The sequence below is a fragment of the Bos mutus genome, chromosome 11, assembly GCF_027580195.1.
Source record: "Bos mutus isolate GX-2022 chromosome 11, NWIPB_WYAK_1.1, whole genome shotgun sequence".
Lineage (NCBI taxonomy): Eukaryota > Metazoa > Chordata > Mammalia > Artiodactyla > Bovidae > Bos > Bos mutus.
The window spans coordinates 70,705,713-70,729,128 of NC_091627.1; the positions used below are offsets into that span (position 1 = coordinate 70,705,713).

At 38.5% G+C, this 23,416-nt stretch overlaps 1 long non-coding RNA gene across 2 annotated transcripts in view; it reads right to left on the reverse strand.

The window, feature by feature from the left end:
- Nucleotides 1–264: 264 nt before the first annotated feature.
- LOC138989905 (uncharacterized) overlaps nucleotides 265–23,416 on the reverse strand; it is a 76,822-nt gene continuing 53,670 nt past the window's right edge. Inside the window, exons 3-4 of one of the 2 annotated variants that reach the window (XR_011466084.1) lie at nucleotides 11,114–11,194; nucleotides 265–1,614 (exon numbers count right to left, since the gene is read on the reverse strand). This is a non-coding gene — a long non-coding RNA (uncharacterized lncRNA). The remainder of the gene's footprint in view (nucleotides 1,615–11,113; nucleotides 11,195–23,416) is intronic. The other variant, XR_011466083.1, reaches the window with a different exon arrangement.

The window sequence follows — 23,416 nt, forward strand, 5'->3', positions numbered from 1 at the left end:
CAGTAGTTCTGAAGGATTGGGTATTTCTTTACAGGTCAAACCTGCTTTGTTAAAATTTTCCCTTCTGTCAAACAAGTTCCACATTTACAAATGAATTTCTTTTTGATTACACAGAAGTGCTTCCATGCTATCTCATTAAAGACGAATTTTCTCCCTTTAAATTTAAATGTAACTGGAAGAGCTGCCAAAAATCTGAAATACTGTTACAGAAGCAGTTTTCTTTAAATTCAGGGTAAAATAGAAAGGCATCCTCTTTTTAAAAAAATTTTTATTCAAGTTTCCATTTATAATTAATTTTTATTAAAGTCTTCACTAATGGGAATACTTTTGGCAGCTAAAACATTTTCTTAAAAATGTGTAAAGAGTAGAAGGAAACTGGGGGTGGTAAGCGAGGAAAATCTGTGAGAGCTTTCTGTCAGTACTAAAAGGAAAAGTATAGGAACAAATTGTAAATTTAGTCAGAGCATGGATTAAAATGCATTATTTGAAAAGCTACGCTTACTTGCCGTCTTTGAAGGCCATGGTCAATGCAGTGGCTACAGTGGTTCAAGGTAACTTGATTAAAATGGAAAGGTATAATTTCAAAGAATTAACATATTCAAGTGCTGTGAAAATGTGATGAGAATGGATTCACAGTGGGCTTCTCAGGTGTCGCAGTGGTAAAGAATACGCCTGCCAGTGCATGAGACATAAGAGACGTGGGTTCCATCCTTGGGTCAGGAAGATCTATTGGAGTAGGAAATGGCAACCCACTCCAGTATTTTTGCCTGGAAAATTACATGGACAGAGGAGCCTGGCAGGCTATATAGTCCATGAGGTGGCAAAGAACTGGACCCAACTGAGTGACTGAGTACACACACATGGGCTCACAGTGGGCTCATGGTACAACTCTTCTTCTTATCATTTACAGTGATCCCAAAGACTTAACCTTAAAAGTCTGTTAGGTTTTGTTGCAATGGGAGAACCACTTCTCAAAGCCTGAAATATCTGAAGAATATTCAGGTTCCTTAAAAAAAAATCTGTTAGTATTAAATCAAAGAAAAGAATAAGGTCAATTGTAAATCCAAATTTTTATGCACAATGCATATATTCCAGATTCAGTGATGTGTGAGCGCCCCCTACCCCCACCTCCCTTCCAAGCTCTTCTCAACTATCAGCTCTTCGGAATAAGGAGGTAAAAACACTTTCCTTTTGTATTCATTAAAATAGCACCTTTGTTTGAAGACACAACCATTCCAAGTGGAAATCTACTTTAATTAGAACTTGCAGTAGGTAAGATCTCTTTTTCAATTGAATTACTTAATGCTGTGGATTTTTAAGAGCTTTCCCCCTCTGTCTCTTTAATTTCTATTTTCAGAGATAGATAGAACTGGAGTCCATTTTGGGACAAATCTGATCTATGTTTTAACGGTGAGCTTGCTATGAAAATTCTTACTCCAAACTGTTCAGAGAAGTCAAGAATGTATTTTCAGGGCCATCTCATTGCCTAGGGATAAGAGATGATGTTTTCAAAAATGTTTTTGAAAGATGCTGTTTGAAGGAAGGATTGAGGTTTTCTTCAGGTACTGTGCTCTGCGAAAAGGCATGGCGTCTTGCTGTTTTAGGTGAATATCCCTAGAATAGGCAGAAATAAAGAACAATTAAAGATATTCCTATAGAGACACACAGACAATAGGCAAAAGAGAATGAATCTTGCTGATTATATGAATAAAACAAATTCATTTGTATTTATTGAGTTCAGTTCTATCACTCAATTGTGCCCGACTCTTTGTGACCCCATGGACTGCAGCACACCGGGCTTCCCTGTCCATCACCAACTCCTGGAGCTTACTCAAACTCATGTCCATCGAGTCAGTGATGTCATCCAACCATCTCATTCTCCTTCATCCCCTTCTCTTCCTGCCTTCAATCTTTCCCAGCATCAGGATCTTTTCCAATGAGTCAGCTGATTGCCTCAGTTGGCCAAAGTATTGGAGCTTCAGCTTCAACACCAGTCCTTCCAATGAATATTCAGGATTGATTTCCATTAGGATTAGCTGATTTGATCTCCTTGCATTCCAAGGGACTCTCAAGAGTCTTCTCCAACACCACAGTTCAAAAGCATCAATTCTTTGGTACTCAGCCTTCTTTATGGTCCAACTCTCATATCCATACATAACTACTGGAAAAACCATAGCTTTGACTAGATGGACATTTGTTGGCAAAGTAATGTCTCTGCTTTTTAAGTATGCTGTCTACGTTGGTCATAGCTTTTCTTCCAAGGAGCAAGTATCTTTTAATTTCTTGACTGCAGTCATCATCTGCAATGATTTTGGAGCCCAAGAAAATAAAATCTGTCACTGTTTCCATTGTTTCCCCATCTATTTCCCATGAAGTGATGGGACTGGATGCCATGATCTTAGTTTTTTGAATGTTGAGTTTTAAGCCAGCTTTTTCACTCTCCTCTTTCACTTTCATCAAGGGGCTCTTGACTTATTGAATGGTTTCTATCAAAACATTGAATTGGATATTTTAACCCCAAATGGTCTGCATTGAGTCAGAGAGATACTGGGAATCAAAATGAGGGATAGCAATGTGGGAACCACAGGAAGAAAAAAGAACCAAACTAGGAATAGACACATAGAGTTACAAAGCAAAATTCAACCAAGTAAGTTTTTAAAATCAAGTTGATTTCATTGAGCAATTCATAAATCAGACAGCATCCCATCAAGTAATAATTTGAAATCTACACGAAGGGATAGGTTTTTAAAGGGACAACACTGATCTAGACCTGCCTTTGAGTGTTTGAGTGTCTCCTGTGGAAGCATGAGTCAGCAGTGGCTGACTCCAGGGACGGGGCTCTGGCTGCAGCCGACCTGGGAGGCACAACATGTGGCATAAGTCCTCTTGGAGGAGGTTGCCATTAGCGCCACTATAGAACTTCTGAGCCCATGGCCCACAAACTGGAGAACAATTCTACCAAAGAAGTTCTTGCACTATTGCAAAAGTTCTAGGGCCCACAACAGATTTCCCAACCTGAGAAAGGACTGAGAAGCCCCAGGGAAACAGACTCCTGGAGGGCACAACAAAACGTTGTGTGCTCCCCAGAACCCAGGAGAAAGTCGACAGTGTAGGTCAACCGTGGCTTGCTGTGGGGTCAAGGGCATTGACTACAACAGTCCTGGGAGTTGAAATGTGCTGGTAAAAGTCCTTTTGAAGGAGGTCAACATTACCCCTACCATATTGGCCTCAGGCCAAACTACAGGGAGGGAACACAGTCCCTCCCATCAGCAGAAAATTGGATTCAAGATTTACTGAACATGGCCCTGACCACCTGAGCAAGACCCAGTTTTACCCACAGTCAGTCCCTCCCACCAGGAAGGCTCCACAAGCCTCTTACCTTCATCCATCAGAGGGCAGACAGAATGAAAACCACAACCACAGCAAAAGAAGACAGAGAAGCCATAACCAAGCAAGAGATTTTTTCAATTTAGGTCATCTCCTTTTGGGGACAAAATGTTCTTAATAGATGGGTTACATCCTCTTCCTTTGGATGGGGGATGGAAAAGTTCCCATGTGACAGATTACCTCATTAATGTTGGTCGGAAAATTCTGATTGACCACTTAAGACTACATCCCTTGAGGAGATTGAAGCATCAATTAGGTTGGATATTAAGCCCCATTTGGTGGCTTAGCCTAGCAAAAGTGACTCCATTTGGGGCTTATTTATTTTTTGACGGTGGGGGAAATGGTAACAACAACAAAAAAATAATGAAAATGAACAAGGATATTGGAGTTTTAATTCCTCTTTTCTCTGTCACTACCTGTATGACTTTAGATCTGTGTCTGAGAAGTGTAGATGGTCATACTTAAGCTACTCATGTAATGGGATTATCGTAAGGATAATAGTTCAGTTCAGTTCAGTTGCTCAGTTGTGTCTGACACTTTGTGACCCTATGGACCGCAGCACGCCAGGCTTCCCTGTCCATCACCAACTCCTAGAGTTTACCCAAACTCATGTCAATAGAGTTGGTGATGCCATCCAAACATCTCATCCTCTGTCATCCCCTTCTTCTCCTGCCCTCAATCTTTCCCAGCAGCAGGATCTTTTCCAATGAGTCAGCTCTTGGCATCAGGTGGCCAAAGTATTGGAGTTTCAGCTTCAACATCAGTCCTTCCAGTGGACACTTTGGACTGATCTCCTTTAGGATGGACTGATTGGATCTCCTTGCAGTCCAAGGGACTCTCAAGACTCTTCTTCAACAGCACAGTTCAAAGGCATCAATTCTTTGGTGCTCAGCCATAGGACTGGAAAAGGTCAGTTTTCATTCCAATCCCAAAGAAAGGCAATGCCAGAGAATGTTGAAACCACCGCACGATTGCACTCATCTCACACACTAGTAAAGTAATGCTCAAAATTCTCCAAGCCAGGCTTCAGCAATATGTGAACCGCGAACTTCCAGATGTTCAAGCTGGTTTTAGAAAAGGCAGAGAAACCAGAGTTCAAATTGCCAACATCAACTGGATCATCAAAAAAGCAAGAGAGTTTCAGAAAAACATCTATTTCTGCTTTATTGACTATGCCAAAGCCTTTGACTGTGTAGATCACAATAAATTGTGGAAAATTCTGAAAGAGATGGGAATACCAGACCACCTGACCTGCCTTTTGAGAAACCCATGTGCAGGTCAGGAAGCAACAGTTAGAACTGGACATGGCACAACAGATGGTTCCAAATAAGGTTGTATATTGTCACCCTGCTTATTTAACTTATATGCAGAGTATATAATGAGAAAGGCTGGGCTGGAGGAAGCACAAGCTGGAATCAAGATTGCCGGGAGAAATATCAATAACCTCAGTTATGCAGATGACACCACCCTTATGGCAGAAAGTGAAGAAGAACTAAAGAGCCTCTTGATGAAAGTGAAAGAGGAGAGTGAAACTGTTGGCTTAAAGTTCAACATTCAAAAAACTAAGATCATAGCATCCGGTCTCATCACTTCATGGCAAATAGATGGGGAAACAGTTGCTGACTTTATTTTTTTGGGCTCCAAAATCACTGCAAATGGTGACTGTGGCCATGAAATTAAAAGACTCTTACTCCTTGGAAGGAAAGCTATGGGCAACCTAGACAGCATATTACAAAGCAGAGACATTCTTTTGTCAACAAAGGTCTGTCTAGTCAAGGCTATGGTTTTTCCTGTGGTCATGTATGGATGTGAGAGTTGGACTGTGAAGAAGGCTGAGCGCCGAAGAATTGATGCCTTTGAACTGTAGTGTCGGAGAAGAATCTTGAGAGTCCCTTGGACTGCAAGGAGATCCAACCAGTCCATCCTAAAGGAAATCAATCCTGAATATTCATTGGAAGGACTGATGTTGAAGCTGAAACTCCAATACTTTGGCCACCTGATGTGAAGAGCTGACTCATTTGAGAACACCCTGATGCTAGGAAAGATTGAGGGCAAGAGGAGAAGGGGAAAACAGAGGATAAGATGGTTGGACAGCATCACCAACTCAATGGACATGGGTTTGGGTAGACTTCAGCAGTTGGTGATGGATAGGGGGGCCTGGCATGCTGTGGTTCATGGGGTTGCAAAAGGGTTGGACATGACTGAGCAATTGAACTGAACAGCTTTCTTTATAGTCCAGCTCTCACATCCATACATGACCACTGGAAAAACCATAGCCTTGACTATACAGACCTTTGCTGGCAAAAGAATGTCTCTGCTTTTTAATATGCTGTCTAGGTTGGTCATAACTTTTCTTCCAAGGAGTAAACATCTTTTAATTTCATGGCTGCAGTCACCATCTGCAGTGATTTTGGAGCCCCCCAAAAATAAAGTCAGCCACTGTTTCCTCTGTTTCCCCAACTATTTGCCATGAAGTGATGGGACCAGATGCCATGATCTTAGTTTTCTGAATGTTGAGCCTTAAGCCAACTTTTTTCACTCTCCTCTTTCACTTTCATCAAGAGACTCTTTAGTTCTTCTTCACTTTCTGCCACAAGAGTGGTATCATGTGCATATCTGAGGTTATTGATATTTCTTCCAGCAATCTTAATTCCAGCTGGAGCTTCATCTAGCCCAGCATTTCTCATGGTGTACTCTGCATGTAGGTTAAATAAGCAGAGTGACAATATACAGTCTTGACATACTCCTTTCCCAGTTTGGAACCAGTCTTTTGTTCCATGTCCAGTCTAACTGTTGCTTCCTGATGGTCATACAGATTTCTCAAGAGGCAGGTCAGATGGTCTGGTATTCCCATCCCTTTCAGAATTTTCCTCAACATTAAAAAAAAAACACAAAAACTAAGGTCATAGAATCTGGTCCTATCACTTCATGGCATATAGAAAGGGAACAAGTGGAAGCAGTGACAGATTTTATTTTCTTGGGTGGTGATTGCAGCCAGGAAATTAAAAGATGCTTGCTCCTTAGAAAGAAAGCTGTGACAAACCCAGACAGCATATTAAAAAGCAGAGACATCACTATGTAGACAAAGGTCTGTGTAGTCAAAACCAAGGTTTTTCCAGTAGTCATGTATAGATGTGAGAGCTGGACCATAAAGAAAGCTGATGTTTTCCAATTGTGGTGTTTGAGAAGACTCTTGAGAATCGGAGTCTGCATGGAGATCAAATCAGTCAATCCTAAAGGAAATCAGCCCTGAATATTCATTGGAAGGACTGATGCAGAAGCAGAAGTGGCAATACTTTGGCCACCTTGTGTGAGGAGCCAACTCATTGGAAAAGACCCTGATACTGGGAGAGATTGAAGGCAAGAGGAGAAGGGGGCGGCAGAGGATGAGATGGTTAAATAGCATCACAGATTCAATGCACATGATTTTGAGCAAACCTTGAAAGAGCAGAGGACAGAAGAGTCTGGAGTGCTACAGTCCATGGGGTCACAAAGAGTCAGATATAAGTTAGCCACCAAACAACAACAAAAAAGTGTAACAAAAATAGAGACACCTTGAAAAATGAATGATGGAGGGTAAATATACTCTTACTTATTATTTCTTAGCTAGACATTTTTCTTTACTTTTCAATGATTCAAAGAGCATAAAAGTCAGGTCCCATTTCATAAGCCCTTTGAACAATTGAATATTTCCAATGCCTCAATAATGATCTATGACATAATTCCAGAGAAACCTTATTTTGACAGGATTTCAACTGTAGAAGCAAAAGTATAGTGCACTCAAGAACAGGCAAGTTTCACTAAGTTCAGTTCTGTGGTTGAGATGGACATGTCTCCTTCACTTCATCTGTTCTATGCTCATCTATTTCAGGACATGATAAATGTGCTAAAGAAACTTCAGCCTTTTATGTCTTATGCCATTGTTTTGAACTGCCCTTGTTGTTTAATCAAAGCCACACATTAAATTTGCTTCTGTATTAGGAAGCAATAAAAGTTAAGATCGTAATTCTTTAGGGATTCTGAACTGTTACTTTTTTTTTTTTAAGTGTAGAGCAAGTAACCCTTTGTGCTTTTTTATAGCCCAGAGCTAGACAATTTCTTGTTGATCTGATATGAAGTAGAATCTCTTTTCTGCCTTTGGATCTGTTTAGATTTTAAGTCTTAAAGCTCAACATTCAGAAAACTAAGATCATGGCATCTGGTCCCATTACTTCATGGGAAATAGATGGGGAAACATTGGAAACAGTGTCACACTTAATTTTTTGGGGCTCCAAAATCACTGCAGATGGTGACTGCAGCCATGAAATTAAAAGACGCTTACTCCTTGGAAGGAAAGTTATGACCAACCTAGATAGCATATTCAAAAGCAGAGACATTCCTTTGTCAACAAAGGTCTGTCTAGTCAAGGCTATGGTTTTTCCAGTGGTCATGTATGGATGTGAGAATTGGACTGTGAAGAAAGCTGAGCCCCGAAGAATTGATGCTTTTGAACTGTGGTGTTGGAGAAGACTCTTGAGAGTCCCTTGGACTGCAAGGAGATCCAACCAGTCCATTCTGAAGGAGATCCGTCCTGGGTGTTCATTGGAAGGACTGATGCTAAAGCTGAAACTCCAATACTTTGGCCACCTGATGCAAAGTGTTGACTCATTAGAAAAGACTCTGATGTTGGGAGGGATTGGGGACAGGAGGAGAAGGGGACGACAGAGGATGAGATCACTGGATGGCATCACCAACTCGATGGACATGAGTTTGGGTGAACTCCGGGAGTTGGTGATGGACAGGGAGGCCTGGCATGCTGCAATTCATGAGGTCACAAAGAGTAGGACACGACTGAGGGACTGATCTGAACTGAACTGATACCATGTGGAATTACTCAGAAAATATATTTTTAAAAACTTATAAGTACTTGAAAAAAGAGAGATTGAAAAAATGAAACATTCTTGAAAGTTCTATATATATCTTGTTATCATTAAACTCATCCTTTCTGATAGAACAATTTAACGTCAAATTATCTAGACAAGCATATAATTTCCAAGAGCCAATGATGGAAAGTTATGAAGAAGAGGAGGAAATATGTTACATTCTTAGATGGAGGAAGCTTAATGTGTCTTCATAATAAATAATGTCTTCTTAATCATTTTGTAGATTTCTCTTAAGAGAAATATACATAAAGGCTCAGGATCAATGGCGTGAACCCTAGATCTAGGGGTTTTGGATGACTAGAAAGGAGGGCTGGAAAGAGAGAATTTTGACGCCTAAAATAAATTCAAATAGATTGTACTGCATGTCTTTCCCTATGTGCTACCTCGTTAACTAACTCTGTTAATGCTTTCGGGCTTCCCTTGTAGCTCAGTGGTAAAGAACCTGTCTGCCAATGCAGGAGATGTGGTTTCAGTCCCTGGGTCAGGAAAATCCCCTGGAGAAGGAAATGGCAACTTATCCCAGTATTCTTGCCTGGGAAATCCCATGGACAGAGGAGCCTGGTGGGCTGTAGTCCATGGGGTTGCAAAAGCGTTGGACACAACTTAGCAACTAAACAACAACAACAACATTAATGCTTTTGTGAACTCAAGTAGTACAGCCAAAGCACATTAGTACCAAGGATGAATTTGGAATGAGAGTACTAATATTCCAGACTGGAATAATTAGTGCTCCTTCAGGTTTTTCAGTTACTTTTTCTGTGTAGCTTCGTTTGTAAACTCAAGTTGCTTCATTTGTAAAATGGGAATGAAAGCGCTTCACTTTTCTTAATTTAGCAGGAAGCTGATTCATATGATGTCTTCAAGATAATGACTTTCATCTCTGTGATCTATTCCATGTCTAGATCTGAGTAAAAGGTGATTTTGTTATGAAAAAATTCAATAAAAAATAATGAAAACTTTCCCCCTACCTAGTCTGAGTCTTGAGTAATTGGTCCTAGCTAGAATGAAGCTGGAGAAGATTTTCTGAGTTCATTTTAATCTAGCCAAAACATATCAGGCCCCTCCAGCTGATACAGGACTTGTGTTTAATTATGCACTTGTGGAATGTGGTTCTTTAAGTTAATGATTCCCAGATGTTTTGTGGTTAAGACATATCCTAGTCTGACACTGTTTTTAAAACTTAGGACTACAGATTTGTTAATATGCTTATAATTCTTTGATATATCTTGAGCTATTTGAAACGTCAAAAAACCACAAAGATGATTACTACTCTGATTAGATGTGTGTGCCTCTTTACTCTTAACAGAACATAGTCAGCCTATTCATTCTTAAATGAATTATGCACAAAATATAAAAGTCTTGTTAAAGCTGAGTAGTTAACCAAGAAAATTGTGTATCTTTTTAACCTTCACCATTTGATAAAATCTATTTTGATTACTTTTTACTGTAGCATTTTCTTACGGTAACGTAGTGTTTCAGCATCATCTCTTTAGTGGTAATTAAGGAAATTATTGAATTAAGGCAGGATTCTTATCTTCATTTCCTTAGTAATTAATACATTCTGCTTCATTTTAGTCTTCTCTTGGTCAAATAATTTTTTAAAAGAATGACAAATTCAAAAGAATAATTGTTTTGATGAATTTAGGTAGGGGGAATTCATTTCTGAAAGGTTTGACCCTTTACATTTTAGACTTTCAGTGTAGAAGGTAAGAAACAGAAAACTGACAGCCCTTAACCCAGCTGGATAGTGCTGGTGTGGAGATAGAGAGAGGTGGTACTCTCTCGTTTAGATTTATTTCCTGTTTTACAAATATGCTTAGTTTGTTAAATTTATTTTTTAAAATGATTTTATTGTCAGTCTGTATTACATAGAATTGGTTCATTTTGCTTATTGTGTAAAAAAGTAAGGAGTACATTCTTGTTAAAAATTATGATTCTCCCTCATGCTTTCCTTACCAACCTAGAATAACACTGATTTGCCGTATATCATTCCAACTGATTTATATATTATATATTGTACTACATAAATCATTATATATACATATACACATATGTATGCATATTTATGGGGAAGAAAATGGCAACCCACTCCAGTATTCTTGCCTAGAGAATCCCATGGACAGGGGAGCCTGGTGGGCTGCTGTCCATAGGGTCACACAGAGTCAGACACAACTGAAGCGACTTAGCATGCATGCATGCATTGGAGAAGGAAATGGCAACCCACTCCAGTATTCTTGCCTGGAGAATCCCAGGGACAGGGGAGCCTGGTGGGTTGCCGTCTGTGGGGTCACACAGAGTCTGACATGACTGAAGCTACTTAGCAGCAGCAGGAGCATGCATAAATATTTATGTATAAATTGTGTATCTTAACAAAGCATGCATTATGACTTGTCCTTTTTAATAATGAATAGAGGAACTTGGAAACATTCCCATCTTAAAACATATATATAGATGGTAGTTCAGTTTTTCTTTTTTTAATTAAATCATAATCATGTTGTATACACTGCACAGATACCTGTTATTTTGGTTCAGGCAATATATCAAGCTTATCTCTCAGATCAATGCATATAAAATGAATGCCCCGTAATTTATGTAACCATTCAGCAATTTGGTATTTTTAGTTTTTACTCTTATAAAATATACAGTGACAGTATTTTTACATGTATCTTTGTTATCAGATGGAGTAATGCTTTAGTATAGGTAACTGTACATAGAAAATAAAGGACCAAGGGTGTGAACATTATAAACTGTGTTAGTTAATGCCATATTATTCTGAGATGGGCATTACCAATTTACGTACTCACCCATAAGGCATGAGACTGCTTGATTCCCCAAATTCTCACAATTACTGGATAATGTTGTTAATCATCTTAATTTTTGTCAACCTGATAGAAATGATATTGTTTTAATTTTCCTTCATATAATTGCCAGAATTTGATACTCTTACTCTTTTGTTATTTCTTTTTTTTAATTTTATTTTTAAACTTTACAATATTGTATTAGTTTTGCCAAATATCAAAATGAATCCACCACAGGTATACCTGTGTTCCCCATCCTGAACCCTCCTCCCTCCCCATACCCTCCCTCTGGGTCGTCCCAGTGCACCAGCCCCAAGCATCCAGTATCGTGCATCGAACCTGGACTGGCGACTTGTTTCATACATGATATTATACATGTTTCAATGCCATTCTCCCAAATCTCCCCACCCTCTCCCTCTCCCACAGAGTCCATAAGACTGATCTATACATCAGTGTCTCTTTTGCTGTCTCGTACACAGGGTTATTGTTACCATCTTTCTAAATTCCATATATATGCGTTAGTATACTGTATTGGTGTTTTTCTTTCTGGCTTACTTCACTGTGTATAATAGGTTCCAGTTTCATCCATCTCATTAGAACTGATTCAAATGTATTCTTTTTAATGGCTGAGTAATACTCCATTGTGTATATGTACCACAGCTTTCTTATCCATTCATCTGCTGATGGGCATCTAGGTTGCTTCCATGTCCTGGCTATTATAAACAGTGCTGCGATGAACAGCAAAAATAAACAAATGGGACCTAATTAAACTTAAAAGCTTCTGCACAACAAAGGAAACTATTAGCAAGGTGAAAAGGCAGCCTTCGGAATGGGAGAAAATAATAGTAAACAAAGCAACTGACAAACAACTAATCTCAAAAATATACAAGCAACTCATACATCTCAACTCCAGAAAAATAAATGACCCAATCAAAAAATGGGCCAAAGAACTAAATAGACATTTCTCCAAAGAAGACATACAGATGGCTAACAAACACATGAAAAGATGCTCAACATCACTCATTATCAGAGAAATGCAAATCAAAACCACTATGAGGTACCATTTCATGCCAGTCAGAATGGCTGCGATCCAAAAGTCTACAAGCAATAAATGCTGGAGAGGGTGTGGAGAAAAGGGAACTCTCTTACACTGTTGGTGGGAATGCAAACTAGTACAGCCACTATGGAGAACAGTGTGGAGATTCCTTAAAAAACTGGAAATAGAACTGCCTTATGATCCAGCAATCCCACTGCTGGGCATACACACTGAGGAAACCAGAAGGGAAAGAGACACGTGTACCCCAATGTTATTTCTTCTATGTATTACCTGTTCATAATATTCCCTTATCTTTTCTATTTAATTATCAATTTTCCTTTTGATTTGGAGAAGTTCTTAATATAATCCATATCAGTTTGTCACTTGTTTTTAGTTTTACAGATAGGGTCTTGTTTATTATTTTAAAATTGGGATGTAGTTGCTTCATAATACTGTGCTGGGATTCCCTGGTGGCTCAGATGGTAAAAATCCGCCTGCAGTGTGAGAGACCTGGGTTTGATCCCTGGGTTGAGAAGATCCCCTGGAGAAGGACACACCAACCCACTCCAGTATTCTTTCCTGGAGAGTCCACATGGACAGAGGACCTGGTGGGCTACAGTCCACAGGGTCCTAGAGTCAGACACGACTGAGAAAATAAGCACACTGTGCTAGCTTCTGCTGTACAACAAAGTGAACCAGCCACATGCATATATATGTCCCCTTCCTCTTGGACCTTCCTCCCGCCCCCATTCCACCCATCTATATCACCACAGAGGACTGAGCTGAGCTTCCGGTGCTGTATAGCAGGTTCTCATTAGCTATTTTACACATGGTAGTGTGTACACTACCTCAATTCCAACCTCCCAGTTCATCCTGCCTTCTCTTCCTCCATCCCCTGTGTCCACCTATCTCGGTTCTCCGTGTCTGCGTCTATAATTCCTACCCTCCAAATATAGGTTCATCTGTACCATTTTTCTAGATTCCATGTATATGCAGCAATATACAATATTTTGTTTTTCTGACATACTTCACTCTGTATGACAGTCTCTAGGTCCATTCATATCTGTACAAATGACCCAATTTTATTCCTTCAAATGACTAATATTCCATTGTATATGTTCCACATCTTCTTTATCCATTCATCTGTCATTGAACAGTTTGGTTGATTCCACATCCTGGCTATTGTAAATAGTGCTGCAGTGAACACTGAGGTGCATGTGTCTTTTTGGAATTATTGTTTTCTTAGTGTATGCCCAGAAGTGGAATTGTTTGGTCGTATGGTAGTTCTATTTTTAGAATTTTTTTTAAAGGAACATTTATATTGTTCTCCATAGTGGCTGTATCAATTTAAATGTCCATCAATAGCACAGGAGGGTTCCCTTTTCTGCACACCCTCTCCAGCATTTATTGTTTGTAGAGTTTTTGATGATGACCATTCTGAAAGGTATGAGGTGATACCTCACTGTAGTTTTGATTTGCATATCTCTAATTATTAGTGATATTAATTTCATGGCCTCTTGGCCCTCTTTTAAATATCAAATAGTCATCCTTTTTTTCCCCTGCAGTTTGTTTTTGTGTATAGCATGAGAGGTCTAGGTGAAGATATTATTTTTAGATGTGAGTGTTAGTAAGTATGCTATACTTTGTCCTCAGGTTGACTCTAAAAATTATAATCCAATAAGTAGGTTTTACAATAGTATAAGTATGTGAATGTTGTTCCCTGTAAGACCAAGTAGTACATTTGGGCCCTTAGAAAAGAAACAGAATATATTGACATTAATTTCATGCCTCTCAAAGGAACATGATGTCAAGGATTAATTTTTTCTCTTTTTTAAACACTCGAACACTTGCTCGAAAATGGTACCACATTTCAGTTTGCTTCATATTTAGACTGTTAATTTTTGTACAATTTTTATCTTTTAGGTGTTTTTACTCATCTCTTATATGAAGGCTTTATTCTAGTTACCAGTGGGGTAGAAAGGAATGCCAGTAGTAAAAAGTAATGTAAATTTAACTTTGAGATACCTGATTTTAATTTTTATATGCCTATGAATAAGACTGAATTTTCAAATGTGTATGATGTATTTCATTTACTAAGATGCTAAAGATTTTGGATTTGGAGTCACACATTGGACTAGCATGGTTAAAAGCAGGCCAGGATCCTCGGTTCTTCTTGGCCTCATTTCAAAGCATTCTCTTCACTTCTGGATCTTTCCACGAGAGCACATCATTAGTAAGTCCTGAAATCTGGGGTTCAGGTAGAAACTAAGTCTGGTATTCTCTTCGAGATTTTTAAAATGGGGTGGGAAACACCCAGAGAAGGTGTTTGTTTCTTAGCAGGGGAATGAGGAAAAGGAGCTGGACAATGTACACTCTCCCTAGGTGGCTCAGAGAAATGATGAAGAGGTTTTGGAGAAAGCCATTAAATCTCTGGAAATGCTTGTTATCAATACAGCAACATGACTATTATGTGACACAGAATAATGTACAGTAAGGCCTTTTAAAATCAGGCAGTTGCCGCAGAGTTACTTTAAGACACTGAAGACTTTCTGAGGTTTTCTCAATGCCTAATTATTTTTAAAATGATAGATTACATGTTTAGAATAGGGGCAGGTGGGGAGAGAAATGGGGATGCCAGCTTTAGAGCATATACTTGGTAGAAAAGTACTTCTAAAATTTTTGCCTTGAATGATGAACTAGCATGCTGGTTGGGCTTATTTACTGCAATTTTCTCCTCTAGTTTCCTGTTACTGAATGGTCCACTGACCCTCTTTACCTCTGGATTGGAGATTCTTGCCAATATTCCAACACAAGGATTGACGCTTATCTTATTTACATTTCTTCTTTGTTTAAAAATATACGCCAAAAAAAAAAAAAAAAAAAAGAAGAAGAAAAGACCAAAAAACCCCTGAATTGAAATGCATTGTCTTTTGGTTGGGTTGGGAATCCCAACCATGTTATGTGACCATGACAGAAATTCATCCATCTAGCTCTAGCATCAATGTCTACTCAGAATAAAGTATGAATTCCAACCTTAATATTGGTGTGTTGTAACTTACCATGATTGTTATCATCCTCTATTAAATAAATCTGCAAGCCATGCTGAGGCCTGGATGTATGTAAATAGCAGTCATAAAAATGATATTTTATGAGGCTGGAGTGAATGTCATGGTTTTCTAAGTTTATGTGCTTATCAAGTCCTAGACAAGCCACGAATAACTGTGTAGCACTGTATTTTGAAGTAACACCGAATGACCAATCTAGGGGAGGAGTGGATAGGGTTGATAACATACTTCAGTTATTAAATAGTTTATTTTAGCATGTCCTTTGAGTTTAAATACTTGGGCTTGACTGTCACTGAGGTTACACAGCAGCAGGAGTGAAAATATTTTCTGTAGAAAATGAGTGGCTGAGACCATTAAAATTGTTTTTATGAGGGAAGAATGTGTATTCTCTCACAGAGCCCACTATTGATCACTTTAAGGACAGCCTGAATAATGGAGTGACTTGTCAAATTTTTATGAGTTGACATTTAGGAGTATTTTTTATTTAAGAGTGACAATTGAAAGGTGGTTTAATGCCATGTTAGTAAAAATGGAGCTGCTAATCTTATTATATACAGGATTATGATTATGGAGAAGAAGATGACTTGAAATTATAGAACAAATTATGTTTGCTTTCAGATGCTCTCTGGGGGCAGGGAGCAAGTGCTCGAATTGCTAGGTTTTAAAAATTAAGAACCAATGTGTGAAAATTAAAATGACGAATTGCTATATATTTCTACATATAACTTCCTGATGTGATTTTTGTCCCTTTAAAATATTTAAAGATATCTAATGGGCTTCCCTGATGGCTCAGACAGTGAAGAATCTGCCTGCAATGCGGGAAACCTGGGTTCAATCCCTGGGTTGGGAAGATCCCCTGGAGAAGGGACCAGCTACCCACTCCAGTATTCTGGCCTGGAGAATTCCATAGACCATATAGCTGCCCATGTGGTATCAAAGAGTCAGGCATGAATGAGTGACTTTCACTTTCACAAGCTTAACATGATATCAGAATTTATTTGGCCTTAAAATAATTAAATATCATTGTAGCTGTTTATAGTATAGAGTATTTGTGTGGCTGTTAAAAAGATGATCACCTCTACAGTATGCATACTCATTATGGCTTCTGTGACCTCTTCTCTGGGGTTCTTAGGTTCAACCTGTGCAGTCGTATATATGGTCTTCCTTCCCTGATAGATACTTGTGTGGAATAACTCATCTTCTGGACTTTGGATGTGATTATTTGCTGGGTTGATGCCTGGAGTGATGGCAGCCACATTGTTATCTTGATCTGACAAACTTGAAAGCAACACTTTGAAGATGACAAAATGGAGAGAGAGCACTCAGGTCTTTGATTATTCCATTGTGTCACTAAATTAACCAGCTGGACCAGTCTCTTTCCAGATTCTTTTTAAGTGACCAAATAAATGCCTTTATCCTTTAAGACCTATGTAGTTATATATTTTGTTGCTTAACACAGAAGACATTCTAACTGGCATATCTTTGTCTTTGGACTTTTCTTCTTAGCTAGGTAAATATTTGTCTTATATGTAATTATAGCACATCACTGTTTGGACCAGTCACTTGCATGCCTTGAAGTTTTTTTTCATTTGAAATGGGTTTCATGCATTTTTTTTCATGTTTTATGTATGTGTGTGTGTGTGTGTGTGTGTGTGTGTATATATATGTATGTATGGAATACTTGTGCTTAAAACGTCTTTGTTTCATGGGTGTACATATGTTCCCCATCCTGAACCCCCCTCCCACCTCCCTCCCCATCCTGTCCCTCAGGGTCATCCCAGTGCACCAGTCCTGTGCACCCTGTCTCATGCATGGAACCTGGACTGGCGATCTATTTTACATATGATAATATACATGTTTCAATGCTATTGTCTCAAATCATCGCACCCTTGCCTTCTCCCACAAAGTTCAAAAGTCTGTTCTTTACATTTGTGTCTCTTTTGCTGTCTCACATAAAGGGTCATCGTTACCATCTTTCTAAATTCCATATATGTGCATTAATATACTGTATTGGTGTTTTTGTTTCTGACTTACTTTGCTCTGTAGAATAGGCTCCAGTTTCATCCACCTCATTAGAACTGATTCAAATGCATTCTTTTTAACGGCTGAGTAATATTCCATTATGTAAATGGACCACAGCTTTCTTATCCATTCATCTGCTGATGGACATCTAGGTTGCTTCCATGTCCTGGCTATTATAACAGTGCTGTGATGAACATTGGGGTACACGTGTCTCTTTCAATTCTGGTTTCCTCAGTGTGTATGCCTAGTAGTGGGATTCCTGGGTCATAAGGCAGTTCTATTTCCAGTTTTTTAAGGAATCTCCACACTATTCTCCATAGTGGCTGTACTAGTTTGCATCCTCACCAACAGTGTAAGAGGGTTCCTTTTTCTCCGCAACTTCTCCAGCATTTATTGTTTGTAGACTTTTTGATAGCAGCCATTCTAACTGGTGTGAGATGGTACCTCGTTGTGGTTTTGATTTGCATTTCTCTGATAATGAGTGATGTTGAGCATCTTTTCATGTGTTAGCCATCTGTATGTCTTCTTTGGAGAAATGTCTGTTTAGTTCTTTGGCCCATTTTTTGATTGGGTCATTTTTCTGGAATTGAGCTGCAGGAGTTGCTTGTATATTTTTGAGATTAATTCTTTGTCAGTTGCTTTGTTTACTATTATTTTCTCCCCTTCTGAAGGCTGCCTTTTCACCTTGCTTATAGTTTCCTAGTTGTACAAAAGCTTTTAGGTTTGATTAGGTCCCATTTGTTTATGTTTGCTTTTATTTCCATTACTCTGGGAGGTGGGTCATAGAGGATCCTGCTATGACTTATGTCAGAGAGTGTTTTGCCTATGTTTTCCTCTAGGAGTTTTATAGTTTCTGGTCTTACATTTAGATCTTTAATCCATTTTGAGTTTATTTTTGTGTATGGTGTTAGAAAGTGTTCTAGCTTCATTCTTTTACAGGTGGTTGACCAGTTTTCCCAGAACCACTTGTTAAAGAGATTGTCTTTTCTCCATTGTATATTCTTGCCTCCTTTGTCAAAGATAAGGTGTCCATAGGTGCGTGGATTTATCTATGGACTTCCTATTTTGTTCCATTGATCTATATTTCTGTCTTTGTGCCAGTACCATACTGTCTTGATGACTGTAGTTTTGTAGTAGAGCCTGAAGTCAGGCAGGTTGATTCCTCCAGTTCCATTCTTCTTTCTCAAGATTGCTTTGGCTATTTGAGGATTTTTTTGTATTTCCATACAAATTGTGAAGTTATTTGTTCTAGTTCTGTGAACTAGATAGCTTGATAGGATTGTGTTGAATCTATAGATTGCTTTGGGTAGTATACTTATTTTCACTATATTGATTCTTCTGATCCATGAACATGAAATAGTTCTCCATCTATTTGTGTAATATTTGATTTCTTTCGTCAGTGTTTTATAGTTTTCTATATATAGGTCTTTTGTTTCTTTAGGTAGATTTATTCCTAAGTATTTTAATCTTTTCGTTGCAATGGTGAATGGAATTGTTTCCTTAATTTCTCTTTCTATTTTCTCATTGTTAGTGTATAGGAATGCAAGGGATTTCTGTGTATTAATTTCATATCCTGCAACTTTACTATATTCATTGATTAGCTCTAGTAATTTTCTGGTGGAGTCTTTAGGGTTTTCTATGTAGAGGATCATGTCATCTGCAAACAGTGAGAGTTTTACTTATTCTTTTCCAATCTGGATTCCTTTTATTTCTTTTTATTCTCTGATTGCTTTGGCTAAAACTTCCAAAACTATGTTGAATAGTAGTGGTGAGAGTGGGCAACCCTTGTCTTGTTTCTGACTTTAGGGGAAATGCTTTCAATTTTTCACCATTGAAGATAATGTTTGCTGTGGGTTTATCATATATAGCTTTTATTATGTTGAGGTATGTTCCTTCTATTCCTGCTTTCTGGAGGTTTTTTTTTTATATATATCATAAATGGATGTTGAATTTTGTCAAAGGCTTTCTCTGCATCTATTGAGGTAATCATATGGTTTTTTTTCTTTCAATTTGTTAATGTGCTGTATCACATTGATTGACTTGCAAATATTGAAGAGTCCTTGCATCCCTATGATAAAGCCCACTTGGTCATGATGTACGATCTTTTTAATATGTTGTTGGATTCTGTTTGCTAGAATTTTGTTAAGGATTTTTGCATCTATGTTCATCAGTTATTTTGGTTGTAGTTTTCTTTTTTTGTGGCATCTTTGTATGGTTTTGGTATTAGGGTGATGGTGGCCTCGTAGAAGGAGTTTGGAAGTTAACCTTCCTCTGCAATTTTCTGGAAGAGTTTGAGTAGGATAGGTGTTAGCTCTTCTCTAAATTTTTGGTAGAATTCAGCTATGAAGCCGTCTGGTCCTGTGCTTTCATTTGTTGGAAGATTTCTGATTACAGTTTCTATTTCTGTGCTTGTGATAGATCTGTTAAGATTTTCTATTTCTTCCTGGTTCAGTTTTGGAAAGCTATACTTTTCTAAGAGTTTGTCCATTTCTTCCAAGTTGTCCATTTTATTAACATATAGTTGCTGATAGTAGTCTCTTACGATCCTTTGTATTTCTGTTTTGTCTGTTATGATTTCTCCATTTTCATTTCTAATTTTGTTGATTTGATTCTTCTCCCTTTTTTCTTGATGAGTCTGGCTAATGGTTAGCCTATTTTATTTATCTTCTCAAAGAACCAGCTTTTAGCTTTGTTGATTTTGCTATGGTCTCCTTTGTTTCTTTTGCATTTATTTGTGCCCTAATTTTTAAGATTTCTTTCCTTCTACTAACCCTGGTGTTCTTCATTTCTTCTTTTCCTAGTTGCTTTAGGTGTAGAGTTAGGTTATTTATTTGATTTTTCACCTGTTTCTTGAGGTAGGCTTGTATTGCTATGAACCTTCCCTTTAGCACTGCTTTTACTGAATCCCATAGGTTTTGGGTTGTTGTGTTTTCATTTTCATTCATTTCTATGCATATTTTGATTTCTTCTGTGATTTGTTGGTTTTTCAGAAGTGTGTTGTTTAGCCTCCATATGTTTGTATTTTTAAGTTATTTTTCCCCCCTGTAGTTGACATCTAATCTTACCACACTGTGATCAGAAAAGATGCTTGAGATGGTTTCAATTTTGTTGAATGTACCAAGGCTAGATTTATGGCCCAGGATATGATCTATCCTGGAGAAGATTCTGTGTGCACTTGAGAAAAAGGTGAAATTCATTGTTTTGGGGTAAAATGTCCTATAGATATCAATTAGGTCTAACTGGTCCATTGTATCATTTAAAGTTTATGTTTCCTTGCTAATTTTCTGTTTAGTTGATCTATCCATAGATGTGAGTCAGGTACTAAAGTCTCCCACTATTATTGTGTTACTGTTAATTTCCCCTTTCATACTTGTTAGCATTTGCCTTACATATTGTGGTGCTCCTATGTTCAGTTCAGTTCAGTTCAGTTGCTCAGTCATGTCCAACTATTTGTGACCCCATGAATCGCAGCACACCAGGCCTCCCTGTCCACCACCAACTCCCAGAGTTCACTCAGACTCATGTCCATTGAGTCAGTGATGCCATCCAACCATCTCATCCTCTGTCGTCCCTTTCTCCTCCTGCCCCCAATCCCTCCCAGCATCAGAGTCTTTTCCAATGAGTCAACTCTTCTCATGAGGTGGCCAAAGTACTGAAGTTTCAGCTTTAGTATCATTCATCCAAAGAAATCCCAGGGCTGATCTCCTTCAGAATGGACTGGTTGGATCTCCTTGAAGTCCAAGGGACTCTCAAGAGTCTTCTCCAACATCACAGTTCAAAAGCATCAATTCTTCGGTGCTCAGCCTTCTTCACACTCCAACTCTCACATCCATACATGACCACAGGAAAAACCATAGCCTTGACTAGACGGACCTTTGTTGGCAAAGTCATGTCTCTGCTTTTGAATATGCTATCTAGGTTGGTCATAACTTTCCTTCCAAGGAGTAAGCGTCTTTTAATTTCATAGCTGCAATCACCATCTGCAGTGATTTGGGAGCCCAAAAAATGAAGTCTGACACTATTTCCACTGTTTCCCCATCTATTTCCCATGAAGTAATGGGACTGGATGCCATGATCTTAGTTTTCTGAATGTCGAGCTTTAAGCCAACTTTTTCACTCTCCACTTTCACTTTCATCAAGAGGCTTTTTAGTTCTTCTTCACTTTCTGCCATAAGGGTGGTGTCATCTGCATATCTGAGGTTATTGATATTTCTCCCGGCAATCTTGATTCCATCTTGTGCTTCATCTAGCCCAGCGTTTCTCATGATGTACTCTGCATATAAGTTAAATAAGCAGGGTGACAATATACAGCCTTGACGTACTCCTTTTCCTATTTGGAACCAGTCTGTTGTTCCATGTCCAGTTCTAACTGTTGCTTCCTGACCTGCATACAGATTTCTCAAGAGGCAGGTCAGGTTGTCTGGTATTCCCATCTCTTTCAAAATTTTCCAGGAGCATATATGTAGTGTCCTTCTTTGTCTCTTTTCACAGCCTTTATTTCAAGGTCTATTTTATCTGATATGAGTATTGCGACTCCTGCTTTCTTTTGGTCTCCATTTGTGTGAAATATCTTTTTTCCAGATCTTCACTTTCAGTCTGTATGTGTCCCTTGTTTTGAGGTGGGTCTCTTGTAGACAGCATATATAGGGGTCTTGTTTTTGTATATATTCAGCCAGTCTTTGTATTTTGGTTGGGGAATTCAACCCATTTACATTTAAGGTAATTATTGATAAGTATGATCCCATTGCCATTTACTTTGTTGTTTTGAATTTGAGTCTATAAACCTTTTCTGTGTTTCCTGTCTAGAGAAGATCCTTTAGCTTTTGTTGAAGAGCTGGTTTGGTGGTGCTGAATTCTCTCAGCTTTTGCTTGTCAGGAAAGCTTTTTATTTGTCCTTCATGTTTGAATGAGATCCTTGCTGGGTACAGTAATCTGTGTTGTAGGTTTTTCTCTTTTATCACTTTAAGTATGTCCTGCCATTCTCTTCTGGCTTGAAGAGTTTATATTGAAAGATCAGCTGTTATCCTTATGGGAATCCCTTTGTGTGTTATTTGTTATTTTTCCCTTGCTGCTTTTAATATTTGTTCTTTGTGTTTGATCTTCATTAATTTGATTAATATGTGTCTTGGGGTGTTTCACCTTGGGTTTATCCTCTTTGGGACTCTCTGTGTTTCTTGGACTTAGGTGGCTTTTCCCTCTACATTTTAGGGAAGTTTTCAACTATTATCTCCTCAAATATTTTCTCATGGCCTTTCTTTTTGTCTTCTTCTTCTGGGACTCCTATGATTCGAATGTTGGGGCATTTAACATTGTCCCAGAGGTCTCTGAGGTTGTCCTCATTTCTTTTAATTATTTTCTCTTTTTTCCTCTCTGCTTCAATTTTTTCCACCATTCTATCTTCCACCTCACTTATCCTATCTTCGCCTTAGTTATTCTACTGTTGGTTCCTTCCAGAATGTTTTTGATCTCAGTTATTGGATTATTCATTATTGATTGACTCTTTTTTATTTCTTCTAGGTCCTTGTTAATCATTTCTTGCATCTTCTCAATCCTTGTCTCCAGACTATCTGTAACTCCATTTTTTTTTTCCCCAAGATTTTGCATCATTTTTCTATCATTATCCTGAATTCTTTTTCAGGTAGACTCCCTATCTCCTCCTCTTTTGTTTGGTTTGGAAGGCTTTTATCATGTTCCTTTACCTGCTGAATATTTCTCTGCCTTTTCATCTTGTTTAGGTTGCTGTGTTGGGGTGCCCTTTCTGTATGCTGGAAATTTGTGGTACCTCTTTGTTGTGGAGGTTCCTCCTTGTGGGTGGGATTGGACGAGTCGCTTGTCAAGGTTTCCTGGTTAGGGAAGCTCGCATCAGTGTTCTGGTGGGTGAAGCTGGATCTCTTTTCTCTGGAGTGCAATATTGGCCACCTGTATTTTAATGCTTAGGGTTATGTTCCTGCGTTGTTGGAGAATTAGCTTGGTATGTCTTGCTCTGGAACTTGTTGTCTCCTGGGTGGAGCTTGGTTTCAGTGTAGGTATGGAGGCTTTTGGATGAGCTCTTATCAATTAATGTTCCCTGGAGTTAGGAGTTTTTTGGCGTTCTAAAGTTTTGGATTTAAGCCTCCTGCCTCTGGTTTTCAGTCTTATTCTTATAGTAGCCTCAAGACTTCTCCATCCATACACCACTGATGATAA